This window comes from Zea mays, chromosome 1, assembly GCF_902167145.1.
Source record: "Zea mays cultivar B73 chromosome 1, Zm-B73-REFERENCE-NAM-5.0, whole genome shotgun sequence".
Lineage (NCBI taxonomy): Eukaryota > Viridiplantae > Streptophyta > Magnoliopsida > Poales > Poaceae > Zea > Zea mays.
The window spans coordinates 147651762-147667828 of NC_050096.1; positions in this window are offsets into that span (position 1 = coordinate 147651762).

Below are 16067 nucleotides of genomic sequence, written 5' to 3' on the forward strand. Positions count from 1 at the left end.
ACCCACTAAATGGGCCCTCACCTATACGGGACGCCCGCCCGCACACATTAAGGGCTACGCCCTGTGCCACTGCACGGTGGACCCGGCCTGACAGTCGTCGTTCTCCTGGGACGGGCTCGAACGGATGACGGCGGACGCATTGGTAGGACTCCTCGTGCGGTATGAGCATGCAACAACCCCGAGGATCTCGCAACGGACCCTCTCGGCTTGGTCCCACGCCATGCCGATAGCCGTGTGCGGTTGTTGTGACCCAGAGGGAGAATAGAGGGGCATTAGGAAGCAAAAGCACCGCCGTGCATATAGGACGCCCGCGATTGCTGGAATCTCGGGGACGTATCAGGGAGCAGCTGCGAGGGGTGTTCTGTTAGGATTTATGGGCTTGGCCCAATTAAGAATTTCTAATAAATCCCAGGAAAATCTCAAAAGCCCATACAAGTGGATGGCAAGAGAATTGGTGGAACCAATAGCACCATATTGCTAGTTCTAGTGGAGTAGAGCTAGCTTAAATATGGAAGCCACACTCACTCACCAAGTCATGGATGAGAGGAGAGAGTGTGGAGAGCCACACGCGCGCGCGCTCGCTCGCCCGGCTGGGCCGGGCCGGGGCGAAGGGCGCGGGCGCACGACATGCACGTGAATGGTCCGCCGAAATCCGGCCCCTCGCCTTGCGGGGTCGCGGACTCGGCCCTATAAAAGGAGCCCGACAGCCAGCCTCCAGATCATCCCAGTTCGCTTTCGCCTCTCTTCATAGCCTGCTGATTCCGGCGCGTGCCATCTATCAGTAAGTCTAATCAGTACACATCATCTGATTTGGCTTGTTATTTCAGTTCTTCTGATTTGGTCATGATTTATATTCGGAATTTAAACTGGAATTTGTCTAATTATTCAACAATCCAAAAACCTTATTGTAGACAATTTCTTAGTTTTTCTATGGCTGCTTTTGCCGACGCGCTGAAGCCAGAAAAGTTTAATGGTATGCACTTTAAGAGATGGCAAGTCAAGGCCACGCTCTGGCTTACTGCTATGAATGTCTTCCATGTTAGTAAAGGTAGACCTGAGGGTCCACTGACTTCTGAACAGGAGAAAGAGTACGACCATGCCAATACTATGTTCACGGGAGCCGTTCTTAGCGCCCTTGTTGACCGTCTGGTTGATGCGAATATGCAGTACACAGACGAGAAAGAATTGTGGGATGCACTTACTACTAAGTATGGTGCATCAGATGCTGGCAGTGACCTGTATATCATGGAGAGCTTTCATGATTATAAGATGGTTGATAATCGCTCTATTGTAGAGCAAGCTCATGAAATACAATGTATAGCCAAGGAGCTTGACCACCTTAAGATAGTCCTTCCTGACCGATTTGTGGCTGGGTGCATTATTGCAAAGTTGCCTTCTACATGGAGGAACTTCGCCACAGCTCTGAAACATAAGAGACAGGAGATATCAGTTGAAAATCTGATAGCGTCTCTGGATGTTGAGGAGAAAGCTCGGGCTAAGGACACGGGATCTAAAGGAGGCGAGGGCAACTCCAGCGCCAACATGGTTCAAAGGAACCACAACAAGGGGAAAGGAAAGCCAAAATCTAACAAGCCCAACAAAACTACCAACTTCAAGAAGAAGAAGAACAAGGCTGAATTGACATGTTTCGCATGTGGCGAGGCGGGTCATTTTGCCAAGGATTGTCCTGATCGAGCGGATCGCCGTGGCAAAAAGGGCAATGTCAACACAGTGGTCGCTAGCAATGAGGAAGACAAAGGGTATGATAATTTACCTTTTATCTTCTCAGTATTTCAATCACCTAGTTGATGGCTTGATACTGGTGCTAATGTTCATGTGTGTTCTGACATTAACTTGTTCTCTTCTTATCAGGGCGCCCGAGATTCTTCCGTGCTAATGGGGAATGGGTCACATGCTTCTGTTCATGGCACTGGCACGGTGGATCTGAAGTTTACTTCGGGAAAGATCGTGCAGCTGAAGAACGTGCATCATGTCCCTTCTATACACAAGAATCTCGTTAGCGGAACCCTTCTATGTAGAGATGGGTTCAAGGTAGTTTTGGAGTCCAATAAATTAGTTGTGTCCAAGTCTGGACAATTTATTGGTAAAGGCTATGATTGCGGAGGCTTGTTCCGCTTTTCTTTGTTAGATTTCAATAATAAGTCTGTGAACCATATTTGTGCTAATGTTGATGATCTTGCGAGTATTTGGCATTCTCGTTTGTGTCATATTAATTTTGGCTCTATGTCTCGGCTTGCAACCATGAGTTTAATTCCGAATATCACCATAGTCAAAGGTTCTAAGTGCCATAGTTGTGTGCAGTCGAAGCAACCTCGAAAGCCTCATAAGGCTGCTGAGGAGAGACACCTGGCACCGCTAGAACTCATACATTCTGATCTTTGTGAGATGAATGGTGTGTTGACAAAAGGTGGTAAGAGATACTTCATGACATTGATTGATGATGCGTCTAGATTTTGCTATGTATACTTGCTAAAAACTAAAGATGAGGCTTTAGACTACTTTAAAATCTATAAGGTTGAGGTTGAAAACCAACTAGAGAGAAAGATCAAACGTCTTAGATCAGATCGTGGTGGCGAGTTCTTTCCCAAAGTCTTTGATGATTTCTGTGCAGAACATGGCATTATTCATGAGAGGACTCCTCCCTATTCACCCGAGTCAAACAGGATTGCTGAAAGGAAAAACCGTACGTTGACTGACCTGGTGAATGCCATGTTAGACACTTGTGGTTTATCTAAGGCATGGTGGGGGGAGGCAGTCCTGACTTCATGTCATGTTCTGAATAGAATTCCTATGGGCAAAGAAGAGAAAACCCCTTATGAGAAGTGGGTTGGGAGAAAACCATCACTTTCATACTTGCGCACTTGGGGGTGCATGGCGAAAGTCAATGTACCAATTAATAAAAAGCGCAAGCTTGGTCCAAGGACAGTAGATTGTGTCTTTCTTGGATATGCTTCGTGTAGCATAGCATATAGATTTTTAGTAGTTAAATCTGAAGTTCCTGATGTGTATGTTGATACTATTATGGAATCACGTGATGCTACTTTCTTTGAACATATATTTCCAATGAAAGACATTCATAGCAATTCTAGATACTCTTCTGAGATAATTCCTGAACATAATACACCTATTGAGAGTTTTGAACAGCCACATGAAATTGTCCTAGAGGAGGATGACAATGATGCTCCTAAAAGGAGCAAGAGACAAAGGGTTGAAAAATCCTTTGGTGATGATTTCATTGTGTACCTTGTGGACGATACTCCTACTACCATTGCAGAAGCATTTGCATCTCCAGATGCAGATGATTGGAAAGAAGCAGTTCATAATGAGATGGACTCTATTCTTTCAAATGGTACGTGGGAAGTCACTGATCGACCCTATGGATGCAAACCTGTGGGTTGTAAGTGGGTGTTTAAAAAGAAGCTCAAGCCTGATGGTACAATTGAAAAGTACAAGGCTAGGCTTGTGGCTAAAGGCTATACTCAGAAAGAAGGAGAAGACTTCTTTGATACTTACTCACCTGTTGCTAGAATGACCACTATTCGAGTACTACTTTCTTTGGCTGCCTCGTATGGTCTCCTTGTTCATCAGATGGATGTAAAGACAACTTTTCTTAATGGAGAGCTGGACGAGGAAATCTATATGGAACAGCCTGATGGATTTGTAGTAAAGGGTCAAGAAAGCAAGGTGTGCAAGTTATTGAAATCTTTGTATGGTCTGAAGCAAGCACCAAAGCAGTGGCATGAGAAGTTTGACACGACTCTAACATTTGCAGGCTTTGCCATTAATGAGGCAGACAGGTGTGTATATTATCGCTGTGGTGGGGGCGAAGGAGTTATATTGTGTTTATATGTTGATGATATATTGATATTGGCACAAACATTGATGTGATCAATGAAGTCAAGTCCTTTCTATCAAAGAGTTTTGATATGAAAGATCTGGGAGAAGCTGATGTGATTCTAAACATCAAGCTGATTAAGGCAGATGGTGGGATTACTCTCTCGCAATCTCACTATGTTGAAAAGGTTTTGAAGCGATTTGGCTTCTCTGAGTGCAAACCTTCTCCAACACCTTATGATCCCAGTGTGACACTGCGAAAGAACAAGAGAATTGGTTTAGACCAATTGAGATACTCTCAGATTGTCGGTTCACTCATGTATCTTGCTGGTGCAACAAGGCCCGATATCTCGTTTGCTGTGAGCAAATTGAGTAGGTTCATGTCAAACCCCGGGACTGATCATTGGCATGCACTTGAGCGGGTTATGCGCTACCTGCAAGGTACAATGAGTTATGGAATTCACTATTCTGGTCAGCATGCAGTACTTGAAGGATATAGTGGTTCGAACTGGATATCTGATGCAGACGAGCTTTATGCCACCAGTGGTTATGTCTTTACTATTGGTGGAGGTGCGGTATCATGGAGGTCATGCAAGCAGACCATTTTGACGAGGTCAACCATGGAAGCCGAGCTAGCTGCACTTGACACAGCAACCGTTGAGGCAGAATGGTTGCGTGAACTCTTGATGGACTTGCCGGTGGTTGAGAAACCAATACCAGCTATCCTTATGAACTGTGACAATCAGACAGTGATTGCTAAAGTGACGAGTTCTAAGGATAATGGAAAGTCATCAAGACATGTCAAAAGACGATTGAAGTCTGTCAGAAAGTTGAGAAACTCCGGAGTTATAAGTGTGACTTATATTTCAATAGATAAAAATCTGGCAGATCCTTTTACCAAGGGACTACCACGTAATGTGATAGAAATCGCATCGAGAGAGATGGGTATGAGACCCGAATAAAGTTGCCATGGTGGAAACCCAATCTATGTGATCGGAGATCCCGTGAATTAGGTCCTGGGAAGAACAAGCCATTGGTGAACTGAGGAGAGTAACCTTTGACCCTCTCTAAGTAAAGATGCAATACTCTCAAATGCTGTAAGGAAGGTTGGCTTTGTGCCTTAATGTGTTCTGTTGGCTTGTATTAGCGAAGATGTTGTCCTGCAGAACATTCTTTGAAAGAACACACCTATATGAGTTAGACTGTCTAACGTCGCAGTCTATGAGATTTGGGTGATCTCTAGTAAACTCATGAAGAGACCTTGGAGTACGACGTATATGCTCCACCCGAGAAGGAGACTACTGGTAGCCAAGTACTGGTCATGACTTCAAGTGAAACACATTCACGCAAAACTTGCAATTCAAGGCATAGTCCATTGTCCAAGTTGTGGGTTGGTGTAACTTGGAGTTCTAGGCGGAAGTTCAACTTAACAGTCTCTGCTGAAAAACTAGTATATTAAACAGTAGTGAACAGTGGCGAAAACTGCAGATGGGCATTTGAGATCTGGTGGGGGATTGTTAGGATTTATGGGCTTGGCCCAATTAAGAATTTCTAATAAATCCCAGGAAAATCTTAAAAGCCCATACAAGTGGATGGCTAGGGAATTGGTGGAACCAATAGCACCATATTGCTAGTTCTAGTGGAGTAGAGCTAGCTTAAATATGGAAGCCACACTCACTCACCAAGTCATGGATGAGAGGAGAGAGTGTGGAGAGCCACACGCGCGCGCGCGCTCGCTCGCCTCGCCTGGCCTGGCCGGGCCGGGGCGAAGGGTGCGGGCGCACGACATGCGCGTGAATGGTCCGCCGAAATCCGGCCCCTCGCCTTGCGGGGGCGCGGCTACCTTTTGCCGTTTCATTTTTTGGTTTCTTGGCTGTTACGCTTATCCTAACCGATCGCTATAAAATCTCAACTGATTGCGAGATTTTCGTGGGCGGATAAGCACGGGGGGTCGCGGACTCGACCCTATAAAAGGAGCCCGGCAGCCAGCCTCCAGATCATCCCAGTTCGCTTTCGCCTCTCTTCATAGCTGAGTCGCCTTTTAGTTCCCTTCGTCCCGACCGCAGAGGTGCATCTGCGATCAGGAGAGCAGGTCTCCGGAACCCTTCGTCTTCTAGATCCTGCACCGGGAGAGGGCGAATAAGGTTTTTGGGAAGCGTCTTCACGCGACTGCTCGTGATCTGCTGACCTCGTCGACCCTGCTGATTTCGCTACGTCAACATCGTCGACACTGCTGATTCCGGCGTGTGCCATCTATCAGTAAGTCTAATCAGTACGCATCATCTGATTTGGCTTGTTATTTCAGTTCTTCTGATTTGGTCATGATTTATATTCGGAATTTAAACTGGAATTTGTCTAATTATTGTCACACCCGGTTTTATAAGGCAAACCGAATGCGAACCATGTACGTGCCAGGATCAGTTATTCACGTACACAGCAGTTACATAACATGGACATCATCACACGGTGCTCAAAATAGTATTAAAAGGGAATAATAGTCGATTACATCATACGTCTGAGACGTCCATATAGTCCTTACAATAAATCAAAGTGCGGAAAAGAAACGTAGATAAACGCGGCCTTCACAGGCAGCCGACTGGGGGTTGCCGCTAACCCACGCCTAGAACTCGTCGTAGTCTTGGAACTCCTGGAAGTCTCCTTCCACAGCTTCATCTTCTCCTGAGCAGTGGTTGCAATGCTGACAACCTGGGGATGGGGGGGGGGGGGTTTGGTGTGTAGAGCAAGGGTGAGTACACATCAACATACTCAGCAAGTATCCTGTTTGGCTGTAGTGGACTAGCTTTATGTGGGGGGTAAGTCAAGCAGTTGCTTTTAGTTGGTCAGATTATTATTACTAGTAGAGAAAGCCAAGTTTTAGAATTTACCCACGTTATTAACCCAAACGTACCCTTTCCAAACGGAAAGAATACCACTTACCATTACCATAAGCATGATCATAACCATCCTCATCATCATCTGTAAACCAACCATCTCTGATCAAGTATCACTAATCAATGGAGCTCCCTTGGCCGCTCATAACCGTGAGCACGGCTGATATATCAGTTTCATAACACTCTGCAGAGGTTGCGCACTTTACCCACAAGTCGTGATTCCCTCTTGCCTCGGGCCGATCAAACCCTTAAACACTACCAAGGTGAATAGGCAGGGTCTCACTACATAGCCTTTACAAAGATTCCCTGGGGCTGTAGCCGCCCGTTAGGTTTCCTAAATGCACCGCACTCCTCCCCAAGGGGCGAACCAACCTTGGCAGAGCGAGCCGCATACACCGAGCCCCATTAACGGCACGACGGCGAAGCGAACTACACCCCAGTTCCTCTAATTATTCAGCTAAGGGCGTCCCATTCTACCCTCATGGTTGCACTGTTTTCCCGGGCGATCATCCAACGAACAGGTCCTTACGGAGAGGCACTCGAGAAACCGCTCGAGCCCCCTAAAGTATCACCAGTCCAACATCAATAATCATAGAGACAACCTCGTATCATAAGTGTTCACATCATGTTCATTGATTAAAGTAAAGCAATAGCATGAAGCTAACCATAATAACCCAAAAGGTAATCAAGGACAAGGTAAATACAAAGCTAGTCAATCCTTAGGTTGATCATGGTATGCGGGCTGATGAATTATAAAGTAAATGGGACATAATAGGTCAGAGGACACTTGCCTTCACCAAACAGATGCTCAGGGTCTTCAACTTTGTGGAACTCGAAGAGTTTGATCTCTTGGTCACCGAAGCTTGACCGTTGATTCCTCAAAGTTCGGAAATGGGTCGCAGTTCGTTCACGAGGTGTAATGAATACAAACAGACACAAGCAAACATATACTTGCATAAGAACATTACACCATACAAGATAAAATATTATAAAATACGCGCGAACATCAAGCGACAACACGTGCGGACAGCACGCGCGACACTCGCGAAATAGCACATGCAACATGCGCGAGCAACACGCGGTGAGACGCGCTACACACGCGAAAGGCGCGTGAGAAACACATAATTAACATTATAAACTTGATTCGATTGAGCTCTTAATTAAATGGCCGATAAATAAATAGGAAATCACTTATTTAACATTAACGAAGTGACACAACGATTTTATTAAAGTGCGTGAATAGCGACTCCCGCTAACAACGCGATGATATGCTAGAATCGCCAATCGCGATACCGCATTCCTATTAAATTAGAATGTCATTTTATTAACCATTAGACAAGTAAACAATACATTAGTTAGCCAAAACCTGTGATGCGACAACATACTATTATTAACGTGCATTCGGCATGATCACGAAGTTATCACAATTAGAACATGATCAGATGTATCTGTTATGCATACACATTGAATACGTACTCGTTCACGATTCGATACGATGGGGATCTCATGTGGCCATAGCCCATCTCACCCACGAACTGGTCCCGCGCGACGTGCAAGGGCGCGAGCAGCCGTGCTGGTCGAGCGAGGGCGCCGCGAGTTATGCCGTGGCCACTCCTGGGTGAGTCGTGAGCACACAGGCCACGCCGCGCACAAGGGGGGGGGCTCGGCCACGATGCACACCCGAGGAGAACCAACCGGGGAGGCCGTGGCTGGGCCGCGCGACGGCGCGCCGGGCCGAACCGCGCAACGCCGCCACGCCGGGGTCGCGCGCCCACACTGTCGTGCCGAGGCCGCGCCCGCGCGCTGGGAGAGCCGTCGGGCCGCGCGCACGACAGGTTGGCCATCGGGCCGTCGCGTCGGTGCCGCACCGGGCCACCACGCCGGGCAGCCGAGCCGGGGCCGCACGCCGGGGACATGGGGCAGGAGCGGCTGGCTCGGGAAGCTCACCGGGGCCGCGCCGAGGCTGCGCGCCCGCGCCGGGCCGGGGCAGCACGCCCACGCTGGAGCCGCGCCCGTGCCAAACGCCGGGCGCCGGAGCCGCGCCGGGCCGAACTGGGGCAGGCACGCCGCGCGGGGAGGGGAAGGCCGAGCGTGCCATGCGGGCCGCCGCGCGTGGGGGAAAGGCTGAGGCCGCCTCGGGCAGAGAGGGGCCGAGCCGGGGGGCGAGCGCGCCGGGCCGCCGTGCCACAGCCGCACCACGCGGAGGCCGGGACCGGGGAAGAAGAGGGGGCGGCGGGGAAGAGGAGGGAGAGAGAGAGGTGCGTCGTGGGGGAGAGGGAGATGAACAGGGGCGACCGGGGCACTGACGGGTGGGTCCCACGAGGGGCGGCAGCGGCGGCTGGGGGCACATCGGCTAGGGTTTGGGGGAGGGGCGCGCCGGCGCCGAGTGGGTTAGGTGGGCCGCGCGGCAATGGGCTGGGGGGGGGAAGGCGCTGCGCCAGCTGGGCCGCGGGAAGGCCGGCCAGGTGGCTGAGGGGGGTTTCTTTTATTTATTTTTCCTTCCTTTCGTTCTTTTTGAAACATGTTTTAGTTTTGAATTCAAATTCAAACATGTTTTCCTAAATTTTGAATAAATGCACCATCACAAAGGAAAAACATGCCTCGACATGCTATGCAACAATCAAGGACCCCTTTTTAGGGTTTTACTGTACTAGGCTTAAACTTATATAAAACAAAATAACTCTTTGCTATTTAGGAAAAAAAATAAAAGAAAAGCAAGGAAAAGAGAGGGTAACACTTGAATTTGGTGGATATTAGAAAAGAAATTTTATACCTCCAAATTCAGGGTGTTACAAATCTAACCCCCTTAACAGAATCTCGCCCTCGAGATTCAAGAAGAGGCTAGCAAGAAAAAGAGATTGGTTCGTTGGTTGTTCACAGCTTTCTTGAGTTGACTTTGACTCTACAAGCTTAACTTGGGGATTGGTTTGCTTTGACTTTCAGGTGCTTGAGACCGACCGATGCAATTCTTGTGGATCTCTTCGACCTGTGGGTTAGGCCCACACACGCTTCCGTTGCGCCTCTCTAATCTTGTTGGTTGATGTTGATAGCATGGTCTTCATTGGGGTTAGCGGCTAACCCCCTTAACAGGAGCAATGATACGCACTTGATGAAGATACTTCGAACTCTGCTCTTGACTGATTAAGATAGGTTGCAGGATGCCAACCGGACAGGTGCAAAAGGGAAGAGTATAGATAGAAAAGGTAAGCATAGATGGCTTAAAGAGGGAGAAGGGAGAGCACTCAGCTACTTAACTCTGCGCCACTCAGCTAGTAAACGAATGCCATTGTGGACCCATGGGCCACAACACACCAACACTCATCACAAAGAAGCAAATCGGTCATAACACAAAGACAAACATCACAAGAATACCACAACAAACATATCATTGCTACACGTTAATGCTAACTAGATGGTGGTCTTCCCTAAAAAAGGAATAACTAATCTCTAAGGTTGTCGAAGGACGAGGAGAAGAACAAGACGTGTAGGATAGGGACACGAGCACAATTAAGGATGGAGCTTAAGCAAGGATTGTAATATACAAGGAAGAAAATGCAACCAAGGGCAAAGTAGGTAAACACCTTTCTCAAATCGAGATGGGAAAGATGATATTTCAAAAGGTAGGCATAGGATAAGCATCATGGAAAGATCTAGACATTAGGAAGGTAAGGGTGATATTGAGTAAAAGTTAAGACTTGCAACGCGGCAGAGGAAAAGGGAACAGACAAGAGCGAGATGGGTAAGACATCACTCTTCGAATGAAATGGGAGAGGCGGCTTTAAAATGCAGGTACAAGATAAGCATCAAGGTAAAGATCGAGGGATGACAAGGGTTAAGGTGATGAGGGACAAACACACAATAAAAGATGTATTTTAGACAAGACTTGCAAGGTGTCAAAGAAGGGTGAGCAGTCGATGATGAAATCGAGGAGGCATTATCCCCGAACGGGGATGGAAAGGAGGAGGCTTCAAAGGGTAGGTTCAAGGTAAGCAGGAAGACAAGAGCATAGATATCACGAGGATTTTTTTAGGTAATAACAGACAAGGATGTATGAGAGGAGATAAATAGGCATAAGACGAAGGATATAAGTACCATAAATAATGGAGTTAAGACCGGACCTTCAAATGGAAAAAGAGAGGGTGCATCCAAGGGCTAGATAGGTAAATTGCCACTCCAAAACTGAGGTGGAAAAAAGGGGATTTTTAAAGAGTTGGAATAAAGATGAGTATCAAAGCAAGATCAATGGACGACAAGGTGAGGGTGATAGCCAATAAAAACACATCAAAGGATGAAATTTGAACAAAACCTGTAAGGCGACAACAAGCAAAAAGAATTCAAAGGAGGGACATGAAACTCATAGCTCTCAAACTGGGTTGAAAGAGAGGGGAGCCTTTTAAAGGATAAGTTCAAGATGAGCATCTAGGTGGAAGACCACAATATCACAAGGGTCAAAGGTGATAACATACAAGGGTATAAGAGAAAAGATGAAGGCATAGAAGGGCCAGTGGTATAAGTACAATAAAGAATGGAGTTACATCAAGGCTTGCATGTGGTAAAGAAGAGGATATCGCCAAGGGTAAGATAAGTAAAACACCGCTCTCAAATTGGGATAGGATATTGGAGATTATAGATCATAGACATAATGTAATCACCAAGGTATGGTCGAGAGATGGGAAAGGTAAAGGCAAAACTAAACATGAGCACAACAAAGGGTGGTGTTGAAAACTCAAGAGCGATGAGGAAGAGTATACAACCAAGGGGAAAATAGGTAAAATACAACTTTAAAATTGAGATAGAAGAGAGAAGGTTTTAGAGCACAGGTATACTATAAGCATCAGGGCAAGATATATATGTGACAATGGTAAGGATGAAAATAGTGAAAAGCATAACCAAGGATAGAGTTAAGGCAAGACTCGCGAAGTGACAAAGTGGAGAAAACAATCAAGGGTAAGATAGGTAAGGTTCCAATAGAAGGGTTAAAGTAAAAAATTACCGAAGGAAGTTACAAAGAATTAACGAGATCATCAAGGATGTGCAAAATAAAGTGACCGATCATGGATCATTAACAAGCAAGGGTGGTCAAGGGCATGTTAACTGAAATGTCTTGAACAGTCATCGGGGTATGAAGGTAAGCATATAAAAATAAGAGTATGCAAGATCCCAATAGTATGAGTGTACCAAGACCAAGAGAATAGAAAAGGGCAAAGGATAACAGCTTCATAATGGAATAGGGAGGGGCCTCAGAAGACAAGAAGTTCAAGACATATAATCTAAAATGTTTAAGTAGGCAGTAGAAATTTAGAGGCGAGTATTTAAAACAAGAGTATTAAAGAATTCAGGGATACGAGCATGCCAATACTAAAGGAATAGAGATTATCAAATGATAGAAACTTGATGACGAAAGAGGAAAGAATTCCAAAAGATCAGAAGGTTAAGGTCAGGGGGCATCTACAAAGGTGTCTCAAGCAAAAGAGTGGGAACAGAACTAGTAAGACCAGCAAGTAATGAACCATAAATAAATGAAGGATTAGAATAAAACACAATTTTCAGCAAGGTATAATATATAGTAGAACATAGGTTTGGTCGATATGACCAACTTTTGAAGGGATACCAAAGTCAAGGCAGGGATAGAGGTCTATAATCCTTAGAACGACCATTCTACTCTAGGTTAGCGGTCCTACAGTCAGCACGGCTTTGATACCACTTATGTCACACCCGGTTTTAGAAGGCAAACCGAATGCGAACCATGTACGTGCCAGGATCAGTTATTCACGTACACAACAGTTACATAACATGGACATCATCACACGGTGCTCAAAATAGTATTAAAAGGGAATAATAGTCGATTACATCATACGTCTGAGACGTCCATATAGTCCTTACAATAAATCAAAGTGCGGAAAAGAAACGTAGATAAACGCGGCCTTCACAGGCAGCCGACTGGGGGTTGCCGCTAACCCACGCATAGAACTCGTCGTAGTCTTGGAACTCCTAGAAGTCTCCTTCCACAGCTTCATCTTCTCCTGAGCAGTGGTTGCAATGCTGACAACCTGGGGATGGGGGGGGGTTTGGTGTGTAGAGCAAGGGTGAGTACACATCAACATACTCAGCAAGTATCCTGTTTGGCTGTAGTGGACTAGCTTTATGTGGGGGGTAAGTCAAGCAGTTGCTTTTAGTTGGTCAGATTATTATTACTAGTAGAGAAAGCCAAGTTTTAGAATTTACCCACGTTATTAACCCAAACGTACCCTTTCCAAACGGAAAGAATACCACTTACCATTACCATAAGCATGATCATAACCATCCTCATCATCATCTGTAAACCAACCATCTCTGATCAAGTATCACTAATCAATGGAGCTCCCTTGGCCGCTCATAACCGTGAGCACGGCTGATATATCAGTTTCATAACACTCTGCAGAGGTTGCGCACTTTACCCACAAGTCGTGATTCCCTCTTGCCTCGGGCCGATCAAACCCTTAAACACTACCAAGGTGAATAGGCAGGGTCTCACTACATAGCCTTTACAAAGATTCCCTGGGGCTGTAGCCGCCCGTTAGGTTTCCTAAATGCACCGCACTCCTCCCCAAGGGGCGAACCAACCTTGGCAAAGCGAGCCGCATACACCGAGCCCCATTAACGACACGACGACGAAGCGAACTACACCCCAGTTCCTCTAATTATTCAGCTAAGGGCGTCCCATTCTACCCTCATGGTTGCACTGTTTTCCCGGGCGATCATCCAACGAACAGGTCCTTACGGAGAGGCACTCGAGAAACCGCTCGAGCCCCCTAATGTATCACCAGTCCAACATCAATAATCATAGAGACAACCTCGTATCATAAGTGTTCACATCATGTTCATTGATTAAAGTAAAGCAATAGCATGAAGCTAACCATAATAACCCAAAAGGTAATCAAGGACAAGGTAAATACAAAGCTAGTCAATCCTTAGGTTGATCATGGTATGCGGGCTGATGACTTATAAAGTAAATGTGACATAATAGGTCAGAGGACACTTGCCTTCACCAAACAGATGCTCAGGGTCTTCAACTTTGTGGAACTCGAAGAGTTTGATCTCTTGGTCACCGAAGCTTGACCGTTGATTCCTCAAAGTTCGGAAATGGGTCACAGTTCGTTCACGAGGTGTAATGAATACAAACAAACACAAGCAAACATATACTTGCATAAGAACATTACACCATACAAGATAAAATATTATAAAATACGCGCGAACATCAAGCGACAACACGTGCGGACAGCACGCGCGACACTCGCGAAATAGCACATGCAACATGCGCGAGCAACACGCGGTGAGACGTGCGACACACGCGAAAGGCGCGTGAGAAACACATAATTAACATTATAAACTTGATTCGATTGAGCTCTTAATTAAATGGCCGATAAATAAATAGGAAATCACTTATTTAACATTAACGAAGTGACACAACAATTTTATTAAAGTGCGTGAATAGCGACTCCCGCTAACAACGCGATGATATGCTAGAATCGCCAATCGATACCGCATTCCTATTAAATTAGAATGTCATTTTATTAACCATTAGACAAGTAAACAATACATTAGTTAGCCAAAACCTGTGATGCGACAACATACTATTATTAACGTGCATTCGGCATGATCACGAAGTTATCACAATTAGAACATGATCAGATGTATCTGTTATGCATACACATTGAATACGTACTCGTTCACGATTCGATACGATGGGGATCTCACGTGGCCACAGCCCATCTCACCCACGAACTGGTCCCGCGCGACGTGCAAGGGCGCGAGCAGCCGTGCCGAGGCTGCTCGAGCCGCGCTGGTCGAGCGAGGGCGCCGCGAGTTATGCCGTGGCCACTCCTGGGTGAGTCGTGAGCACACAGGCCACGCCGCGCACAAGGGGGGGGGGGGGGCTTGACCACGATGCACACCCGAGGAGAACCAACCGGGGAGGCCGTGGCTGGGCCGCGCGACGGCGCGCCGGGCCGAACCGCGCAATGCCGCCACGCCGGGGTCGCGCGCCCACACTGTCGTGCCGAGGCCGCGCCCGCGCGCTGGGAGAGCCGTCGGGCCGCGCGCACGGCAGGTTGGCCATCGAGCCGTCGCGTCGGTGCCACACCGGGCCACCACGCCGGGCAGCCGAGCCGGGGCCGCACGCCGGGGACATGGGGCAGGAGCGGCTGGCTCGGGAAGCTCACTGGGGCCGCGCCGGGCCGGGACAGCACGCCCACGCCGGAGCCGCGCCCGTGCCAAACGCCGGGCGCCGGAGCCGCGCCGGGCCGAACTGGGGCAGGCACACCGCGAGGGGAGGGGAATGCCGAGCGTGCCGGGCGGGCCGCCGCGCGTGCGGGAAAGGCCGAGGCCGCCTCGGGCAGAGAGGGGCCGAGCCGGGGGCCGAGCGCGCCGGGCCGCCGTGCCACGGCCGCACCACGCGGAGGCCGGGACCGAGGAAGAAGAGGGGGCGGCGGGGAAGAGGAGGGAGAGAGAGAGGTGCGTCGTGGGGGAGAGGGAGATGAACAGGGGCGACCGGGGCACTGACGGGTGGGTCCCACGAGGGGCGGCAGCGGCGGCTGGGGGCACATCGACTAGGGTTTGGGGGAGGGGCGCGCCAGCGCCGAGTGGGCCAGGTGGGCCGCGCGGCAATGGGCTGGGGGGAAGGCGCTGCGCCAGCTGGGCTGCGGGAAAGCCGACCAGGGGGCTGAGGGGGGTTTCTTTTATTTATTTTTGCTTCCTTTCGTTCTTTTTGAAACATGTTTTAGTTTTGAATTCAAATTCAAACATGTTTTCCTAAATTTTGAATAAATGCACCATCACAAAGGAAAAACATGCCTCGACATGCTATGCAACAATCAAGGACCCCTTTTAGGGTTTTACTGTACTAGGCTTAAACTTATATAAAACAAAATAACTCTTTGCTATTTAGGAAAAAAATAAAAGAAAAACAAGGAAAAGAGAGGGTAACACCTGAATTTGGTGGATATTAGAAAAGAAATTTTATACCTCCAAATTCAGGGTGTTACAATTATTCAACATGTTCGTTGCCTTTACAGGCCCGATTACTGGGCAGGGCGGGCGGATTTGCACAACGGCGGTGAAGGTCACCGTGGAATCGCTGTGGCTTGTGGCTGGAGCCACCGTCGTCCAGTAACGAGGTAAGAGTCCGCTCTATGGTGGCGCCTTGATCTTCGCCTCGCATGGCATCGTTTCGGTTAGAGTTGGTTCGCCGGGGCGTGGTTGGGAACCTTGGCCATGGCGCTTCCATGGCGTGCTCGCCGCCGCCGCCGTGGCCTGGGTCTGGAAGGGGGGGACCGTTGGATT